The sequence below is a fragment of the Papaver somniferum genome, chromosome 1, assembly GCF_003573695.1.
Source record: "Papaver somniferum cultivar HN1 chromosome 1, ASM357369v1, whole genome shotgun sequence".
NCBI classification, from domain to species: Eukaryota; Viridiplantae; Streptophyta; class Magnoliopsida; order Ranunculales; family Papaveraceae; genus Papaver; species Papaver somniferum.
Window position 1 is genome coordinate 93,678,677 of NC_039358.1, and position 13,930 is coordinate 93,692,606.

General features: G+C 35.9%; 1 long non-coding RNA gene across 2 annotated transcripts; it reads left to right on the forward strand.

Annotated features, from left to right (window-relative positions):
- Positions 1-2,678: 2,678 nt before the first annotated feature.
- LOC113294678 lies at positions 2,679-5,482 on the forward strand. Of its 2 annotated transcripts, none has more exons than XR_003332675.1 (2): positions 2,679-3,761; positions 5,223-5,482. It is a non-coding gene; the product is annotated as an uncharacterized LOC113294678 (long non-coding RNA). The 2 variants fall into 2 exon arrangements; XR_003332674.1 differs by having other exon boundaries at positions 2,680-3,761; positions 5,206-5,482.
- Positions 5,483-13,930: the final 8,448 nt, after the last annotated feature.

A 13,930-nucleotide genomic window follows, 5' to 3' on the forward strand; every position in this document is an offset into this window, starting at 1 on the left:
GGTACGCATACCCTAGTTCCGAAAATTTCTGCTGGAATTTGAGGTACGAGTACTGGTATACGTACTTAGAAAGTAGGAAAACGTGTATAAACTCCTTGAAAGGCCTAAGGGCACGTTTGGGAACGTTATTTCGTATTTTTGGGTCGGGTTCTTGAACCGAACTAAATACTTGAAGGCCAAGCAATGTAAACCTATAAAAAGGTATTAGGTCATAGAATCGAGCATCTCATATTATACTTTTGTTCTTCATTAATATTTTAGGGTTTACCCCTTTAAGGGGAAACCGGGTAATTGTGTAATCATGAGAAACTAATCCTTTGTTGATTAAGGATGAATTCGAGTGTAAATTTGTGCACCCCTCCAAAACCGGGGTGCACGTTCTGGCTGTTATGATTTGTCCGCGTTTCCTAAGTGGTTTCTGGGTTTCCCTTTGTTTTCTTTTAATATTCCATTTAATAATAATTATATTTAATATTAGAGAATTAAAAGGTTGTCACGCCTTTTAGCTCTATCTCTAGTTCTCCGTCGATACTTTTTAGCTTTTTTTTTCTCTCTCCAAGATCGAGTCTTTTTTCTGTATTAACCAAACCGAAACAGATACAATCCTCAAAATTGATATGTAATCGATTGAAGGTATTAATCTCTTAATTAGAATGGCAGAGACTCAAATGGAAGAGAAGATTTTGATCTCTGTCGAATCATATAGAGATACTTTTTCGAATATTTACAGTGGTGGTAATGGATTGATTTACTTGGGTTTGGGATTTGATTCTTGAAGATTATTTGATCAATAAATAGAGGAGTGTTCAGTTACATGTTTAGTTGGGATAAGAAACATTCTTTTTTTAATCTGAAGAACCAATTGAAAAATATTCATTGCAAGCTGCAATTTAGGTAGCAAAAGAACACCGTTCAACTCAAAGAGGCTAACATGACTTGTAATTTTAACTAGGATCTAACTAGGATCTAATTAAATCAGGATCTTTCAATAGACGAATTGTAATTTTATTGATTTGTTACTTGAATCTATGGATTGTATTAATTCATTCATTTTGTTCGGTGAATAGTTTCATTGATTAAATGGTGTAGTTGTACTTGTATATATTGTGTTGCACAATGAGTATAAACAAGCTACCGAGAATCCTATCATTATAACCTCTTATTTGGTAACGTTTTGTTCCACGACTCACTTACCAGGATTAGTGAAATGAAATTCAAAATATTACAAAGCAAACAATAAATCCCATATAATTTTGCCTCCATTATTGAGTCTTCATGAGCTCGATCAATATCACCATTGACTTCATAAAATCCCTCCAACGCCATACTGTTCATATGGGTTTTTGAAAAGGAGAGGAAAACCAGTCACCATTGATGTTTTTCTTTTTCTTTCTTCTGGCCTCTGGGAGAGAAGATTAAAAAAAAAGGGTAAAAGGATGTTAATGGAGATATGGATGACTATGTACGGCTTTTAATAATTTGTTAATATACTTTTAAAATAAAAAATTCAAACAAAATAGGAAAACCAGAAACCACTTAAAGACGTGGACCAATCACAACAGCAGGAACGTGCACCCAGGTTTTGGAGGGGTGCACAAATTTGCACTCGATGAATTCAATGTTCTAAACTTGAATCTTTATTAATAATACAAGTCTATTGAGATTTTTTATCATCATCGTTTGTTTTTACTATATCTAGGGTTTATGAATGGTTCTTAGATTGATTTGGAGTGCACGCTAGATTGATCTATTGATCGTTCTATCGCTAGTAGAAGTTAGGAGATAAGTAATCATCAAATAACTCTCTACACAAGTAGAAATCGTGAAACCTTACAGAGGGACTCTGTGGAGAAATCGTGTGTGAAAACAACACCAGCAAGTAAACCTTGAGCTAAGAGTTTAACTACTAGGATTAACCTAATTCACAAAGCTTAAAGCGTTCGATTGGATTACACCTTGAGTGAGCTACTACTTGGTGGTTCGGTTGAATAGAATCTGATATTGGAGAGCTTCCGTATCCGTGGTAAAAGGATTTTTGGGGATAACACTGAGCTAGCTGTTGTTCTACGGTTGGTGATAAATGGTTCTTACGAACAATAGATAAGTATATTAATCCATCTATCGCTTGGTAATGGCGAAGGATTCCTTAATCATCTCTTTTCTTCATTGTCTTTCTATTTATCTTACAATCAGACCTTACTGATCAAATAACCTATCAATTACACAGCTCTCTGTGGAAACGATCTCTTACTACTGCTATATTACCAGTTAGTTAGTGGGAAATATCTTTATTAATTTGTTGTGCCTACGACAGCCTATACAAATTTTGGCGCCGCTACCGGGGAGCAGTCGCTATTTAGTTTGTTATTTGTTTAGCTTGTATTTTTTTTTAGAGTTTTGTTTTTATTTTCTATTTTGTTCTTGTGAGTCGTCATGTTTTCTTACGAAAATAACATGTACGAAGCACAAGATTACAAATACAACAGTGGTAATTAATATGGATTTCAATCTCATTCATATGAAAACTACCAACCAACTACCAACCATCCTATCTTATCTTACTAATATGAAGAAAAGAGGGTTTTTTGGTACGACCTCAAATTTCCGTGTGTATTTTTAATATGGTTCGTTCGATCAGATGAATTTAAAAACACGGAATTCGCTGAAGCCGTCCATTCTTTTTACTTCTTCGTTCTAAAATCTGTATCGACGAGAAACAAAAATCATTACTAGAATGTTTCACCTGATTTACTTTACAAATTAGGGGTTTGTTTCACCTGATTTTGTTACTAACTTTGGATTTACGCTTCGATTAGATTTTCAATGATTCACAATTTTGGGGTTTTGAAGAAAGATCAAATCCCATCAGAGCTTCAGCCTTCAAATGAGTAATTTGTTATCGCTCTCTCTTATTCATCTTAAGAAGAAGTTTGTAATGGAAGTAGCAGTAGACAAAATCAAACACTCCGCATCAATTTCAATCTCCATCAAGCTTAAATTGACTGGATTCAACATACTCTCCAAATCAGAGTTCTTCAAGTAAGTGCGATCTAATTACCTATTCAGAATGGAATGTCAATTTTCTTTCGTGCAATTTAGGGTTTCCACAAAAATAATCCCAATTTGTAGCTGCATGTTTGGGTTTAGAAACGGAGCCTGATGGTAATTTGGTATTTAATTTTCTCCCTATTCAGAAAATGTCGAATCCAAGCAAACTGCAAAGCAAACTCTCTTTGATTTCTTCTCTTTTCGTGGAATGTATCGGTGATTCCTCCTTTTTCTTTTACTTTATCTCTTTCGAAATTTTGTTGGTCTCCGACTGTGTGTCGTGATTCGAAATCGATTCCAAAATCGAAGGTTTGAACCTAATAGTTTTTAGTGATAAAAACGTTATTGTTTTGAGTGATAAAAACTTGATTGGTAACATTCAATTCGTCCTAATTAGTTCATTATTGTAATTGGAAGATTTTTTTTAAATACCAAAATTGAGTGATCATGACAGTATTCTACCTATAATTCTTTCTCTTTTGTGAACTTTATCTGTTTGTGAAAATGCCTAAGTTACAATCTTATTGTTTAGTTTCAATTGAATCCATGGATGGATAGAATTGTATTTTCTGTATCTATTTCGAAGAAAGTGAATCCATGATGGAAAAAGATCAGCAGCGTTCTTGCAAGAGAGAGACATGACAAGCCATGGTGACAAACACAAAATAGCAGCAGTGGAAAAATTGTGCAGGACGACGAGTTTCCTTTTCAAGGTTAGCAGTAACCTAATTCAATTAGTATTTTCAGTTCTTTATTGGGCATAACATGCTTAAACGATTGCTTTCAGTATCGATTGTGTTAGTTCTACTGTTATTAGATACAAAAATGAAATGGGATTGAGTTTTTTTTTTTTGTTTGATGCAACAAAATGGGATTGACTTGATATGTGTATTTGTCTGTTTGACCCCCAACGTATGCCAATTTTGTGCAATATAATTGGGATTGATTGGATATGTGTGGTTCTGCACATTTAAAGTTTGGGTGATGACTTAGAACACTTATGGGGTATCTTGCATTACTGATTACGTTACCCTAAGTTAACCCATTCTAGGTGGAGTTAGAAACATAGCATTCTTATATAATGCATAAGTTGTTAGAGCTGAAACATTCACCCCAAATTAGTAGTTGAAAATGTAATTCGATCCAACAGTTTAAAAGGTAATATTATCTGTCATGGTATAAGCTTAGGGACATCATGCTGGTGATCTCCCTATATGATTACCTTTTAAAAGCAATTCGTGTTCCAAACTGTTAACTGAAAACTATGCCGACAGTTCAGAAACCTAAAGCTAGGTTTTACAAGAGAAGGCTTTATCGGGTCTTAACAGTAAATTTTACCAAATACAGGTCATGTAAGATGGCTGATGTTGAGTGCTACAACGCCACATGTTTGTTGATTGATTTATTTAGTGGGAAATAGATACTGCTTTCAAGTTTCAAGTTTGAAGATCTCCTTTGCAGAGAAATTTGGATGAAATGTCCACTTAGTAAGTTTGTACTAGAATTTTAATGTGGATGCATTTCATTTTTCTCGGAGGTTCAAGTCTTCTTTGGCCAGTAATCCAGCATCTTCTTATCTGTGTTTGGACTGCCAAATTACAGATTTAAATGCATTTTTCTTTTCTCTTTAGGATCAGTCTTTTTGATTCAAAACTATGTGTGTTCAATATATCAACATAAATTATAAGTTCTTTTTTTTTCTAATTGTTTTGCATCAAATTTTTCGCATTAAAGCGCAATGCGGCTCCTATGATTAACCTCCGTAGGAGCCCCCTATCGATAGAGTTGGCCCAACATCAAGAATCATTAAATCCACATAAGCAAATGTTGTGCCGTTATTCAATTTCTGCAACAAGAAAGACCAATTGGACTTCTAATTTGGTGTGTCGATTCACTGAGAAATACCCTTGAGGATACTTTTATTGATATTTTTCGCATTTCCCTTTTGTTACTCTCTTTGTACTTATAAATGGATATTATTGATTAAAATATCATTGAATGAAGAGTTTGAATTTATTTTTTAACGGAATAGCAGGCACATAGCGCGTGTCTTTTTCATTTCTAGTTGTGCATCTTATGCCTTTGTATTCGTCTACATATTTGCTTTGTTTACGGTTCATACCAAATAACTTATATTAGTTTGAATTTATGGTTTAGTGAACATTTATCCCTAGGCACAAGTGGAGGCTCTGTTTAGCAACGGGTGGTGCAAGTTTATTAAAGTAGAAATCAAGATTGCGGATTACATCTAACCAAAAAATTGGTTGTCATATGAGTTCCATAAATTCTACAGGAGATTATCGAGGTTGCATCTTATTTGTATTTGAAATTGCGGCTTATGGCTTCATTACTTTTCCAATTTGAACTGTGTTAATTGATGAAATGATTTATGGATACACATTGTCTACATGGATATTTCTGAATGAAAAATTATCGACTAAAACGTTCTATTTTAGTTAGAAAGGAAAAGGGATGGCAAGCGCATCGCGCATGCGTGTTATACTAGTGGGTATAATCAAAACCAATTTTTTTTGTCTATGATCAATATCCCACGGAACCTTACGGATATTCTCATACATGTCAACAACCTTATAAACGGGCATGTAAGTGAACAATCACAAGGATGGGAGGATAGTTGTGTTTCTAATCGTTTGCCTTATGAAAGTGAACAGAAGCTTGATTGGTTGATTCTTCAGTTCAAGGACAAATTGTCCACGCCGGAACCCCTTAATGAACAACTAAGCATGGAGAATAACACATCAACCGAATCTCACTTCAATATATCTAACCAAACTCCTGATAGTTTTTATGATCATTCACCTATTCAAAAAGGGGAGACTTGGTATGGAAATAGTGTTGCGAGTGAAGGTGTTGGTTATGATGAACGTCTTGACTAATTAATCCAAGCGATGGCGCAACATCAACAAGCGCTCCATACAACTGAACAAAAATGATATGAGCAGCTCCAAGAACTTCAAGAGGGCATGAAAAACTTAAGAAGGGACACAAATCAAACTAAGGAGGAAATGGAGAAGGATGAGCAACCTTTGGAAAGCCTTTGTAACAGTGATGAAGTTATTCAAGCTCCGGATCTTTATAATGATCATTCTCCTATTCAAAAGGAGGAGCCTTGGTATGGCCGAACCATTGTTATGAACGGTGTGACATACTCAAATGCATATCAACGTTATAATGAACACCCATATTACAATGTTTTTAGGACGGTTGATTTGCAAGAAGTAGACCCGATTATTCCCTCGACGGATACTCATACAGAATACCCCAACATCTATACTGAAGAAGAGTTCCTGAGAGCGGAATTTGATTCGGATGACGAGAGTGTTGAAGACATGGAGATTGAGAATGAAACCAAATTGGTTGAAGTTGTGGAAGACCCAATTGAGCAAGTTAATAATAGTTCGATAGAGGACCACGAGATACTTGAGGTAAATAATTCACTGTTAATTAAGAAACATGAGGATCACGTACAAGGTTTGTCTAATCCTTTGCATAATTCTATATCTATTGATCCTTTTCCTCTAATCGAAGTAGCTTCTCAAAGAGTTGTTAACCCAAATTTTAAGAAAATACCTCGCTTAGGATTGGAGTTGTATGCTTCCAAAGTTTTAACGGATTATTTTGCTTCTAAGTATCCACCACTTGATGTGTTTGATTCAAAGATTTTACAGGTTCACCAAGCTGAGGAACCTTTTGAAGTTCCCGAATTCTATGTTCTTTATCCACTTCCGATTCTAGAAAGTACTAAGTGTGGGGGAAACTTCAATAAAGTGATAGCTTCAATATTTATATTTTGTGCTAATGTTTTTGTGAATCTGTTATTTGAATTGCAGATTGTTATTTGGAAGGATTACCAAATTTTCAGATTATTGGTGTACGGACGATAAGAATAACGTCGGGGTGACGACGTTAAACCAAGCGCTACATGGGAGGAAACACATCGGTTTTGTATCTCTATCCCTTTTGTTTTTAGTTTACTTAGTTTTGCATATCATATTTTGCATTCCCATTGAAAAAGTGGGAGTCTAACAACCACACCCAATATTTCGATTAGCAATCTGTATGGACTAACTCCAATATACTTTCTAGAGAATCAACTAGACAGTCAGACTCAATCTAAAGAAATGTATATCGAGTAGTTAATATCTCTCTCACTTGATTTGATCTTTACTCAAGCAAATAAGAATTTGCGAGTCTTTATCAAATACAAGGATAATAAACTTGGATGGTACCAAAGACCAGTATCCAAGGATCAATCAATTTCCAATCAACAACCAAAGGTTGGATTTCACAATTGATCGACACAAACACACAACCTGTGACATTTCAATTATATGACAAAATATTATGCGGAATAGAAATAACACAGACACCAGAAATTTTGTTAACGAGGAAAACGCAAATGCAGAAAAACCCCGGGACCTAGTCCAGATTGAACACCACACTGTATTAAGCCGCTACAGACACTAGCATACGACAAACTAACTTAGGTCTGGACTGTAGTTGAACCCTAATCAATATAACACTGATTCGAGGTACAGTTTCGCTCCCTACGTCTATGATCCCAGCAGAATACAATGCACTTGATTCCCTTAGCTGATCTCACCCACAACCAAGAGTTGCTACGACCCAAAGTCGAAGACTTTAATAAACAAATCTGTATCACACAGAAAAGTCTATGATAATAGATAAATCTGTCTCCCACAGATAAACCTGCAAGTTTTGTTCCGTCTTTTGATAAAATCAAGGTGAACAGGAACCAATTGATAACCCGAACTTATATTCCCGAAGAACAGCCTAGAATTATCAATCACCTCACAATAATCTAAATCGTATGGTAGCGAAACTAGGTATTGCGGAATCACAAACGATGAGACGAAGATGTTTGTGATTTCTTTTTATCTTGCCCTGTCGGAGATATAATCTCAATCCAATCTTACAATTGAACTCGTACGATAGAAAATGGCAAGATCAGATCGCTCAACTACAAGAGAAGTATCACACATGAGGTGTGGGGATTAGTTTTTCCAGTTGCTAGACATCTCCCTTATATAGTTTTCAAATAAGGGTTTGCAATCCAAGTTACCTTGGTAACAAAGCATTCAATAGTCACCGTTAGATGAAAAACCCGATTTATCCAAGCTAATATCTTTCAACCGTTAGATCGAAACTTAGCTTGTCACACACACAAATGAAATGTATTCATTTAGGTTTGAGTAACCGTACCTAAACGTGTACACTTAGTTGGTTCACACAAATAGTTAACCAATGGTTAGCCATATGAGCACTTTCATATTAACCGTATTCATCTTTCTCATAACTAGTTCAAATGACTCATAAGAACTAGTTCAAGAGTTGTTCAATTGTTTAGATCTTTATACATAGACGCAATTGAAACAAAATAGGTTTGATTCACTTGAATCAATTCATGAACAATATATCCACGGTTTGCAAAGATTGCATTCCTTATTGATTTATTGTTTAAGTTCATGAAACTACCGAGTTGAAAAATATAACCAGCTTAGGTACGCATACGGGTACGTGTACCATAGCTGCCTGACTTGAGTTTGGAAACTCATCAGAAATTTTCGGTTTGAAAACTTCCGTGGGTACGTGTACGGGTACGCATACCTAGGTGACTGGTTTTCAGTTTAAACTTCACAAACAACAACCGAAATTTTCGGCATGAAAACTTTCGCCAGTACGCGTACGGGTATGCATACCTAACCTGTCTCCTTCACCAATACCACATGCACACATATGCACGCACTTGGTTTCCGACACATGGATTTATACACTAATGTGTGAACACACTATATATGCTTATATCCATAGTTGGTTACGTAATCTCAACTCTACATTTCAATCATTGAAACATTCTTCTATAATGCTATAATAGTCGTTAGACATAAAGAATCGACTATCGTCATCAAAGCTATTTTCAATATTGAAACATCATCATGACTTTCGTCACAGGTAAAGATGGAAATGGTTAAAAAAAAAAGCTTACCAACACATATTTCGAGAAAAATATTGGCGAGTAAACTCGGCTCGAAATAGCAAATGTGTATGTATGAAAACTATCATACTTATACGACTTTTGTCTCAAGAGTATGAGATAGAGTAGATAGACTTTTGAGTGACAGATGAGTTCAAGTCTCCATATACCTTTTGGTCGGATGAAGTTCCACTGGTTCCTTGAGTAGTTCCTCATCTTCGTAAGATAATCGCCATGGAGTCTGGAGCTCAACTATTCCAAACTATCCTAGACCGAGACTTAGTCATAAGTATACTAGAAATCAAGACATATAGTTTTGATCACTAACATTGACAAACATGCTTGAGATAGCAACGCATGTGAGTTCGACCGAGCAATGCTCTAACACCCATCTTAGATTTTACAAAGTTCTATATCTATAATGAAAGTTTTGACGAATTCTCATCAGAAAATTCTGACTGCGCACTTGTCACGAAAATAGCTCTCGAGACTTCATACGAAGTACGATTTGAGTGGTTGATCCCAACTTTTAAATATGACAGACTCACCTTTATTTTAAAAAAATAAAATCTGAATTCGGAGTCTGTTAAATTGGAGCAATAGGTCTGGAAATTTGAGTTTCGGTATTTTTCCAGAACTTTTTCAGATTGCATGTCAGTTAGTCCGGGGGACGTAAAAGTCATACCGTTTATCGAAACACTATGAAATTTTGACACCTTATAGAAAAGACATAGGAGAACAGCTTTTGTTTAGGATTTGTTTCCTAGTTCCCTACCCATTGGTACAATTTTCGAGTTTTTCAGGGCTGTTATGTCAGAAATCGGAATTTTCGATTTTGAACATTGAGGACAATGTTGAGTTTAAGTTTGGGGGAGTAGTTAAGCATGTTTGGCCTGCATACATTAAAAAAAAAAACTCTTTGATTTCTTGCGTTATTGAGACTTCATCTTTTGGATTTAATTATGAGCTATTTAGGATGACACTCTAAACCTTTTAAGGTTGAAACAGTTCTTACGGCTATATAGATTGAGTTCCACTTTATCGTTCTACAATCCTTAATTATATATACGTTCATAATTGATTGTGAAACTAAGCTATGGTAGTCGTTTGAAAGATTTATCCTCGCAATTAATCACTACAGAATCACTTTCTTTTTATTTTTGCAGTTATATGTTTCTCTAAAGTGATTTGGTGGGATCCTGATACTGTCGTGGATGTTGTAGCAAGGTAATCATTGGTTGAGTATATAAAAGCCCCATAGACAATTTTCTTACACTCATAAAGAGTGAGCCGAAAAAAAAAGAGAAAATAAATAAATAAATAAATAAGGCTCCTCTTCATTTATCGATACTAATAAATGATAGGTCCAGAATTGCGGACTAATCATAGTCGATGAAAACAAAAACCATTTCATCATTATATAGCAAGTCAAAAAGACTGTTGATGAGGTTCTCGACGCTTTGATAGTAGTATGTGTGAAACGTTGTCCCTGTCTCCGTCGCCTAAACAAGCGTGGAACGCATGATCCAAGGCAACTGTCACATACTTGCTGAAAAGGAACATGCGCGTAGAGTATCTAATCATGTGGTCGAGTTAAATGGGTGCTTCTCTCAACTATTGCGCTATAAATAAGAATCGTTTGACGACATTCATACAAGTATTGTGGGTAACATCTTTCACTTTAGTCAACATTTGCACAATTCACTTTTCTATTTCCATTTTCTTATCTATCCATGTGTAAGTGCTGTGACGAAAGTTGTAACAAGTACGATGACTATCTTAGTAGAGTTTTGCAGTCAGGTTGAATGTCACACTTAAGTAATTACTTATGTGTGATGATTGGAATCTATGTGGGATGTTTGCAGCTAAAGAACTCATGCAAGCTAATTATTTAGCTATTACTTTGTGTCTATCATTAGCGGTTCTTCCAAGGCAATAAATTGGAGTAGGTTTTGTGGGTATACCTCTTGTAAACCCTCACGAGACTATAACTCGTCCACTAGGGACACCTAGGGGTTTAAAGGCCTGTTATTCATGCTAAGAGTAACTGTATCCTCACGACATGGAGTTGTTGTATTTATCATTAGTTTTTATTTAGTCTTCTCGAGGACTATCAAAAGCTAAGTGTGGGGAATTTGATAAGTGCATAATTCATATGATTTTGATGTCCATTCCATACTTGTTTTAGCTATTATTCTTGTATGTTTTCGTATTATTACTCTTGTTTTCTCTTATTTGTCTCAATTAGGTGAATCATCCAAAAAGGAGCTACAAAGTGCTGAAAAAATCTAAGCAGAGAAATATTCCAAGTATCCAAGTGTCCAAGTCCAAGAAAATTGGAAAAAGCGCGACGAAAAGGAGCAAAACACTCAAAATAAAGAGAAGGGCCAAAGGCCAATCTTAACTCATTCAAATTAAGGATTTATAATCACCATCTTGAAGAGAATTGAAAGATAAAAATAATGCAAAAATAATGAGGTCATTCCGAGTTCGGACGAAGAAGTTGTAGCAAAAACAAGCTTTTGTCCAATACCGAAGACAATAGTGTAGTTGCAGGAAATCCTACACTACACTCCTCACAAGATTTCATTAACATTCAACTCATTTTAGATTAACGATTTTAATTTTATTGATTAATCTTTAGAACAATCTTACAAGAAAAGAGAAAGGAGTTAAGAACAACAACCACACTTGATTTTCTCTCTCCTGTTTGTTAGCTACTACTCTCCCAAAAAGATCTCTCTCCTTTCCTTACAACGATTATTTATAGGGAATTACCTAGTGCATGACAGCTAATCTGTCCTTTATTTTCGGATATGGCTTGCGACATTCTCGCAACCTTACAAATCTTAATCTCACAAACTCCCTAATTTTCGCAGGACCATCACATTTTTCTCATGATTTAGCTGACGTCGTTTATTATGTCATTTCTGAAGTTGTTCTGCGACACTACTGTGTTGTGTTGTTAATAATTTCGCTGATGCATCATTGCTGCGAGATTCTGTTCATACATCTTGCCTCTTCTCATATCTTCTCTGCGAAGTAGAGAACGATGTGAGAAATGCCGCAACTGTCCATCTCTTCATATTCTGCATTTATCACACGTATCCTTTCTTCCATCTATTTCTTGACACGTCTTCTGTAACTGCTGATTTTCAACCGCTCATGTCTTTTCGCATTAATGGTGTTTATTTCTTCGAGTAAAAAAAAATCTTCCCTATATATTCTTCTTACTCTTCTTTCCATTTTCTTTTTACTTTCTCATCTCTGCAACTCTATTGTTCTTCCGTAAGTTCTGCTACTGTAATTCTTCCCTCTTCAATCTTCTTACTTTTCATTCATTCCCATACCCTATATTCAGATATGCCTCCAAGCGGTCAAAAGCATGAGAAAACTTTTAAGGAAATCCAAAAAGATCTCAACGAGAGAGGTTTTACACTTTCTACCATTCCTGGTGAAAGTGCCAAATCAATTCTTTCTATTAAAATTTTTTCTGATCAACACTGTGATGATCAGATAATCATAGTTTCGCTAGGTCAAATTCTCGCAGGTCTCCTCATTCCTCTTTATGATCCTGACATTCCTTTATTTTATGAGATTCTCGCTCATCCAAACTTCTCGCGATCTATCTTTCAATTAAGTGGAGATTGCACCCGTCTAATGTTGGAGTTCGCTAACCGTGGTGCTGGTAAAGGATCTCTCTACTCTAAAGAACTTAGGGATCCTAAATTCGCAGACTTGGAGATAATCGCTGAAAAATACACAGTAGCGAATTTCTTTGAGAATTATGAATTGATCTCCATGAAGAAAGAGAATACTCGCTGGGGTGTTCGTTTGCAAAGAAAAGATAATATTGATGAAGATAAAATACTCATGCATGACATTGATTGGCACTCTGGAATAAATAAAACCCCTCACCAATCCAAAGATGATAAATGGTGCGTCTTCCCCTTGATGCTGAAAGGACCTTATATTGCTGGTTCGAATGTCATTCCTGCGAGTCTCGCTGCTTACCGACCTTGGGTATTCTCTGATAGACGCATTTATGTGTCTAATATAGCCCAATTGTATATTGTGTTAGTACTCATTTCTGTACTTGTTATGGCTTTTTATGTCCCTGTAGGTATTTCTGGAGAAATAAGCTTTTGCGGCGAAATTGGCTAAAAAAGTGGTTTTTGCGCTCGTGGGAGAAAATTACTATACGGACTCTCACTTTGGATAAGGGGTAACCTAATTACTAAGGGGTGACCCATTTCCAAGCAGCTGCTAAAGGGACACCAGAACTGGATAAGGGGAGGTCATCTTCATAGTTTCAAACTAAAAAATGGCGGGAAAATGCATGCAAGAACTGGCAGATTTTGTGTTCGATCTTGGAGTTGTTTTAGAGTGATTCAATGGGTGTATTTGGTATGTATGGACTCTACAAGACATAAGGGGCCTGTTTAAATCGTCTAGACCCAGCCAATTGGGCTGGATAAGTCGGAAAAATCACACGAAGTCCAAACAGGGACACGTACTTTCTGTTGAAGTTTTAAAGATTTTTTGAGAGAGTTTTGGGCGAGTCTCACGCTGGATAGACTCTATATAGTATTATTCAAGTCCTGGGAGAGTCTTGGGGAAAGTTTATAGCCAACAAACGCGTACAGGGAGATGACAGGAGAGATATTCTCTCAACAGCGCAGAGAAGAGAGAAGAAAGAAGAAGTCGGATTCACTCGAGATTTTTGGGGGTTTGATAGCTATATAAGCGTTGTTTCGAGTCAGAAGAAGGGTTAGAAACCATCAGGAGAGATTTGGGAGCAAAAGAAAGACCAGGAGAGGCGTGAGAAAAACTTTCAGAGAAAATATTTTCTGCTGCTGCACAGTT